Raw genomic sequence first — 7,153 nt, 5'->3', positions numbered from 1 at the left:
TAGTTTTCAAATGTAGCCACATGGCGGCGCTATTATACAATACATTGTGAAAGCTGAGCTGGTTCCGCCTACAATGTTGTCACTGCACAGTCACAGCGAGAGCAGCAGCAGACATTCTGCAGCGAGGATTTCCCTCAGTTACATCTTCAGGAAGACACACTGCATCACATGCTGCTTGCTGTGCCTGAAGCCATATATTTTCGTGTGCTGATTTTCTCGGAATACTCGTTCAAGGCTGGATTTTTCTGATTAACACAGAAGAGACTAACGCTGCCCAGAGACGGAATGGGATCCCGCTATGTAGAAGCAGAGCTGAGAGGCAGACGCCAAGTAGTGTTTCTGTTGTTTTTCTGGTTCTGTGAGGGAGTTACCGGACAGATACAGTACTCGATTGCTGAAGAGATGAAGAGAGGCTCTGTTGTTGGGAACATCGGGAAGGACTTGGGGTTGAATAGGAGAGACTTTTCTGAAAGGAAGCTCCGTGTTGTTTCTGCTTCCGGGAATCAGTTTTTTACGTTAAACGCAGAAACCGGGAATCTTCTTGTGAAAGACAGAATCGACCGGGAGGAGCTGTGCGGGGAGTCACTCAGTTGTTCCATCAAGTTTCAGACCGTTGTGGAGAATCCTTTGAACATATTTCACGTGGAAGTGCGAATTCAGGATATTAACGATAATACTCCCAGTTTTTTTAAGAATTCCCTCGATTTGGAACTTGTTGAAACCACTTTGCCGGGAACGCGCATTTCACTCGGAAATGCCCGAGATCCTGATATCGGCATTAATGCCCTGCAGGGCTATAAACTGAGCGACAACCAGCATTTTGCGTTAGAAGAAAAGGTAAATAATGATGGTTCCAAATATGCAGAATTAGTTCTGGAGAATATTTTAGATCGTGAAACACAAAGTCATCATCGCTTGGTTCTGACTGCCTCTGATGGAGGAGAACCAGTCCGATCGAGCACCGTGGACATTAATATAAAAGTTCTTGATGTCAATGACAATTTCCCAGTGTTCAGTCAGCAGAGCTACAGAGCCAGCATCAGTGAAGGGGCAGCAATTAACTCCGTGGTGCTTCAGGTGAATGCCACAGACAAGGATGAAGGTTCAAATTCCAAAATTACTTACTCTTTCAGCACCATCTCAGACAATGCACTGAATACCTTCAGCCTGGATGCAGATACAGGAGAAATTAAAGTTAAGGGGTTTCTCGACTTTGAGAAGACTATTTCATACAAACTGACAGTAGAAGCAAAGGATGGAGGGGGGCATGTTGCTCACTGTCGTGTGCTGATAGATATTATTGATGAAAACGATAATGCGCCTGAAATAACTTTTACTTCGATCACTAATCCAGTCCCAGAAAACTCACCACCGGATACAGTTGTGGCGCTGATCTATGTTGACGAACAAGATTCTGGAGGTAATGGTGAGGTTAAATGTCATATTGCACAGCATCTGCCTTTTAAATTAATATCATCATCTCAAAAATATTACAATCTTGTGATTGCAACTGCCTTGGACAGGGAAGCTGTACCAGAATACAATATCACAGTCACAGCCACAGACAAGGGATCCCCTCCTCTATCTACAACCAGAACAATCCGCTTACAATTATCCGATATAAACGACAACCCTCCAGTTTTTATCCAGCCATTGTACCAAGTTTATGTCCCAGAGAACAATGCACCCGGTGCTTCTATTTATCGGGTAAATGCGTCTGACCTGGATTCCGGTCAAAATGGCCATGTCACATATTCATTAAATAATCTCAAGGAGGACACGCCTCTTTCATCTTATATTTCCATTAACTCCCAGACTGGGGAGATCTATGCCCAGCGCTCATATGACTTCGAACAAGTCAGAGAGTTTCAGTTCCAGGTGAAAGCCGTGGATTCTGGATCGCCTCCTCTCAGCAGTAATGTTACTGTGAAGATGTTTATTATCGATCAGAATGACAACCCTCCTGAAATCCTCTATCCTACTCTGGAATCAGATGGCTCGATATTATTCGAGATGGTCCCCCCTTCTTCCAGTCAAGATTATCTTGTAACAAAGGTGGTGGCTGTCGATGCTGATTCTGGACACAACGCGTGGCTCTCCTACCACCTACTTCATGTCCCCGAATCACCACTGTTTAAAATCGGGGCACATAACGGAGAGATACGGACAGCAAGAGCCTTGTTCGAGAAAGATCTCACTAAGCAGAAAATAGTTATCTGTGTGAAGGACAATGGGCAGCCATCTCTGTCTGCCACAGTTACTCTAAATATTGTATTTGCAGAAAACCTGGAAGAAGCACTTCCGGAATTAAGTAACCAGGCAAATAACCCAGACAACGAATCAAACTTAAAGTTCTACTTAGTTGTAGCTTTAGCCTTAATCTCACTTTTGTTCACTTTAACCCTAATGGTTGCAGTGGTTATCAGGTGTAGAAAATCCAATGAGCCCAGAATACTCGAGTCTCTGTGTCCTCCACTCTACGCTCACATAGACCCAAGATTCTCCTCTAACTACCAAAACGGGACTCTGCCGCTGCCCTACTCTTATGAGGTCGCTGTAGCCCTGGACTCCAGCCAAAACGAGTTCATTTTCCCCAAACCAAGTCTTCTTTCTGCAAACACTTCTGGGATTGTACAAGAGTCTCTTGGCGGGAAAACAGGCGACGAGAGCCTGGAACAGGTGAGGCAAGTTTATGTAGTTCTATGGAAATATTTGGATTTCTTTTTTTGTGTGTGTGTGGGTCTTCCTGTCTGCTTGCTTGCGTTATTGCAGAGCAAACATGGCCCTTTGCATTCACTTTTTAATGGAACACCTTTGTATGCCTGACAATGAAGCGGATCATGCGGTCTTTGTGGGTCATATCCTATAAATGTTATCAATTAAACAAGTTTAATGGTTCTTAAGTTTCTAAACACTATTTTGGAAAAGTCTACTTCTAATTAATTAGGCGTTAACTTATGTTTTTATAATGTAAAGAACTGTAAGCCTGACGTTGTTGCTGGTATTCTCAAATCTGTGTTTAATGTCTGGTGATATTAATCCGTGGCTAGATCCAAATTGAAAATCGCAATTTAGGTGTGAATTGATTAAATGAATGCTTAAAACATAGGTTTGAAACTATGAGCTTAAGCGGAATATTATCTGCCTGTTCCTTTTGCTCTCAGTGCCCATTTTCCCATCGCCAAGTCCTGACATGCATCCCACATATTTCAGTACCATGTTTAATGTCTCCATTTTTGGAGACCTATCTATGCTTCCAGATCTGTGGACAAAATTAAAAATGAATGAATATCATTTCTTGCTCTTGCCTCCCAGGGCGTTTACGGATATCTTTGAGGTAGACATGACAGAGAGTCCCAGTAACTCTCATTTGAGAGTAGATCTGCTGTATGCTCAAGCAGTACTGAGTGACGAAGACTGCTTGTATACTAGTACGTACGTCACTGATGATTAGATAGCGTTGGCACCATTGGTACACACTACAGCACCCAGAGATGGGCAAACCATGTGGGAACGAGCTCTCAGAAAATCAAGATGGGCTTCTGTACTTCATCGTTCACTGTTAATGACAAAAGGTAAATCAATTTCAGCAAAAAGTCAACATTCTGAAACAGTCCTGTGACTAAAGCACTTGACATACTCTGTGCTTTTAACTCATCTTTATGGTGTACATTGATTTATACACATAATTTACCAGCGTGTGCCTCTGGTTCATCCAGACTGTAAGCGTTGCCTGAAAAACTCAGCATAAATTCATTTAACTCTCGGTTATTGAATCGACTTTAATATATCATTAAACTGTAAAGTAATCCTTTAGTTATCTGGATATTGTGTGTTCCTGTCTTTAAAGTGGGCTGTGACTGCTGATCCCACTCTATAGTTCAGTGTTATGTTTTCTGGTTGGTTGTTCCTGCACACACTTCTACTTGCTTATTTTACACGATTTGTGAGAAAACTTTTTCATACAGGGGGCCTAATCAGAATGTGATTGAGGAGAGGTTTAGCACCGTATTTAATAACTCATTTCTTGCCATTAAGGATACTGATGTGGCTGATGAATGTTTTATCAACATAGGCTGCCTAACTCTTAATGTTTTCTGCATGGTAGCACCAATTGAAAATGAACATGAAGGTTAATCTTGTTAATGGGTCGATAGTGGTGATGGATTAGTAAACCGCATTCCTTGTTTACTAGCCACATACATCTGTGTTTTTATGTGTCAAGGTATATATTGATTTTTTAGAAACCATCTGATTGGCAGATGTGCATTGACGGCTGCTTTGATGTTCAATATCTCAATGAGCAAACCTTGTGCTTGTTATATATAATGTAATAGGTAGGTGCACCTAATGTTTTATTCAGCTTATAAGGTCATAAACTATGAGCATTCCTCAGTGGAACAGTCGTCGTTGATGTGGTGGTGTGTATTTTATGTCAAAATGAGTTTATAGAAAAGTCTAGTTATGTTACTAAGATTTCTCAGACAAATATACTGTATTTACATTTTAAGTGCAGTAAAGCACATGTAGTCTGTGACGATTTAAACAGTTTTATATAATGAAAGCATTGGGCGAAGGACCCCCGAGGATGAGTTGGGATGGCATCTGCATACATACACTAAACTAGCCCCATGCCCCACCTCACCCTATCAGAGAAGCAATTGAAGTAGCCTGTGACCACCGCAATTGTTTTTGAGAAATAAACATTTTTTGACCGTTTTTATTTTCCCAAACCACATATAATAAGCAACATTTCTTGATTGTATACATTGAAATCATCCAGAATACAAGGTTGGACCTACAAATTGCCCCAAAATTATGTATAAAATTCATGGCTAACCAGAGACTTGGCCTTCCAAGCACCATTCCCATTAAAATTGGACCTGGGCCTCCAGACTACAGTTAAGTCCTTACAAAATGCAAACTCAGTCACTCCCCCAAAACAGAGAAGGTCATTTGGGCCAACTAGTAGGTTGGACCTAAAACATGCCAGAGCTACCCAAAATGGGATCCCCCGAAATCCTTTATGAGATAGACCTTGGTAGCTTGGCCATGTCTTGGTCCCTTTGCATTCGTACCATCTTGTGAATCACCCCTGGGCAGTTTTAAAGGTGCACCCATAGAGAGTCAGGGGATAATCGTGGTAGTGGCAAAACTCCAAGTCTCCTACACACCGCTACTCCACTCCCCTCCCATGGGGAAATAGAAAAAATCAATAATTCGTCTGTCATTAAAGGTCCAAATTCCAATGTGTATCTGTCCTGTGGCCAACAAGTGGGACGGAAAATGTGATTCTCACCTTGCCAAGAAGCCTTAATGCTGGAAGTCCCTGCTGCTGCCTCTGGTCGATCCTGCAACTGCTTCTGCAGCTACTTAGATGGGGTGAGATTTGAAATTCATTTAGCATGGCCTGCTTGCAAAATATTAATGTAGAACAAGTCATTCATTTGTTTCCAGTGACAGCGAAGTCTCTTACAGGAGATTTACAGAGGAGAAATAAATTAATTGCAATTAACCTGCACTATATGGCCAGAGTGGTGCTTCAGGTTTGGAATTGTTCTTATAGATAATAATTAAGGCTCCCGGATTTCCGTTTAAACGGATTTTTACACATAAATACAGACGGAAAAATATTTTCGTTCCGTCTGTATTTATAAATAGAAATGGAAAAATACGACCAAACTGGAATCTGAGAATTGTTTGGCCATCCGTGCTCCAGCCAAGTGGTTACCTCGCAGCGCCGCTCTTCCTGATTTCAGTTTCTGACTGCCCGCATTAACACCTGCTGGGCCATTAATCTTTGGTTATGCGCGGGAAATTCCTTCCAATGAGGGTCTTGTATTGACCTCTGGCCTGACCTCCATAGCCCTTTTGTTTCACTGTTTGCTCTTTATTTAGGCTGGGGACACGCTAAGTAGCTAATGCAAGACCAGTAGAGATGAGTTGATTGCAGGATAGATTGTGAGGATCGGCAGGGTGACAAAGCATTAAAAAACTTGTTCAATCCTTTCTCTTACCTGTGGCTTCAGATATTTTCTTTTTTTTTTAAACTGCTTATTGGAAGTGTGGCAATAATAAGTAATTAACCAAATGGTCACTGAGTCTCGAAAACGTATTCATTAAAAGCAATACACAACATAGTAGTTAACACCTATAAACAATATTTACACGAAAGATTGTAAATTAAATTATGTTCATATTCATAGCATTGTTATGTAAGTCCGTGGCTTCCCACACTAAAATAAACAATGTTTATGCTTGAGCCCATACAATGAAGAAACTGATACGTAATGATTTGTTCAAGTTGACAGAGTGGAAGCCTGTGAACAAAACACAATTAATTGGCATGGCATTAGTTTTTAAAGATTCTGAAACTGTCATTTTGAAAATGAATTTCATATTCTACCAATACCCCTCAGTAAAGTTTTTTCAATTGCTGCTCCTTAAAAGGACAAAAAATACAGAGTGCTTCTGCCAAAGTAACAACCATAAGAACTTCCATTTTCCTTTAGAAGCTGTGCGTGTGGTTTTGCGACCCTTTTATCCTTAGACATGTTTGGATTTTCACGGATACATCTGTGTTTTTCTAAATGCTCGTTGGTAATAGTCAGTTGATTAAGTCTTGCTCCGTAGTAACCATTTACGTTACGGCACGGTATGGGCCTGTAAAATCCGATTTTTTTCCCCTGTAAAACGTGTCTCATTGCCATTTGGATCCCATCCTTGCAAGTATTATTAGGAGCTGGATAACATGGAGCATATGCTGTATAATTTGTGCATTTACATGGTTCTTGTGCTGTGTAAATTATTTCCGGATCTTTGCAAATATATTGTCCAAGCCTGAGCTCCTCGCACTTAAAGGACTCTGTGGCTGCAACGGGCGCTACAATGAAACTGAAAAAGCGTTATGGTTTTAACTGGCCACATCCAGGCGATCACCATGACGTACTGTGCTAGGTATGCAAGCACCACCAATCTCCTTTCAACTTCTGGTCGGTCAGCCACACGCGCCATTCCAAAGACGCCTTCCGACGCAAAAGCTTCTGGAGGGTGCAAGCCGTGCGCTGAGCCACAGTACGCGGGGATGGAGGGGAAGAAATAAATCGATGAAGCCTTAGATGCACTCTAGTTGTTGTTGGAAATTGACAATACT

General features: G+C 41.5%; 1 pseudogene; it reads left to right on the top strand.

The window, feature by feature from the left end:
• Window positions 1–285: 285 nt before the first annotated feature.
• LOC146810738 (protocadherin gamma-B6 pseudogene) lies at window positions 286–4,137 on the top strand (annotated as a pseudogene).
• The last annotated feature ends 3,016 nt before the right edge of the window (window positions 4,138–7,153 follow it).

The sequence above is a fragment of the Triturus cristatus genome, chromosome 7 (assembly GCF_964204655.1).
Source record: "Triturus cristatus chromosome 7, aTriCri1.1, whole genome shotgun sequence".
Classification (NCBI taxonomy): Eukaryota; Metazoa; Chordata; class Amphibia; order Caudata; family Salamandridae; genus Triturus; species Triturus cristatus.
This window is presented reverse-complemented; position numbering and strand designations above follow the sequence as displayed.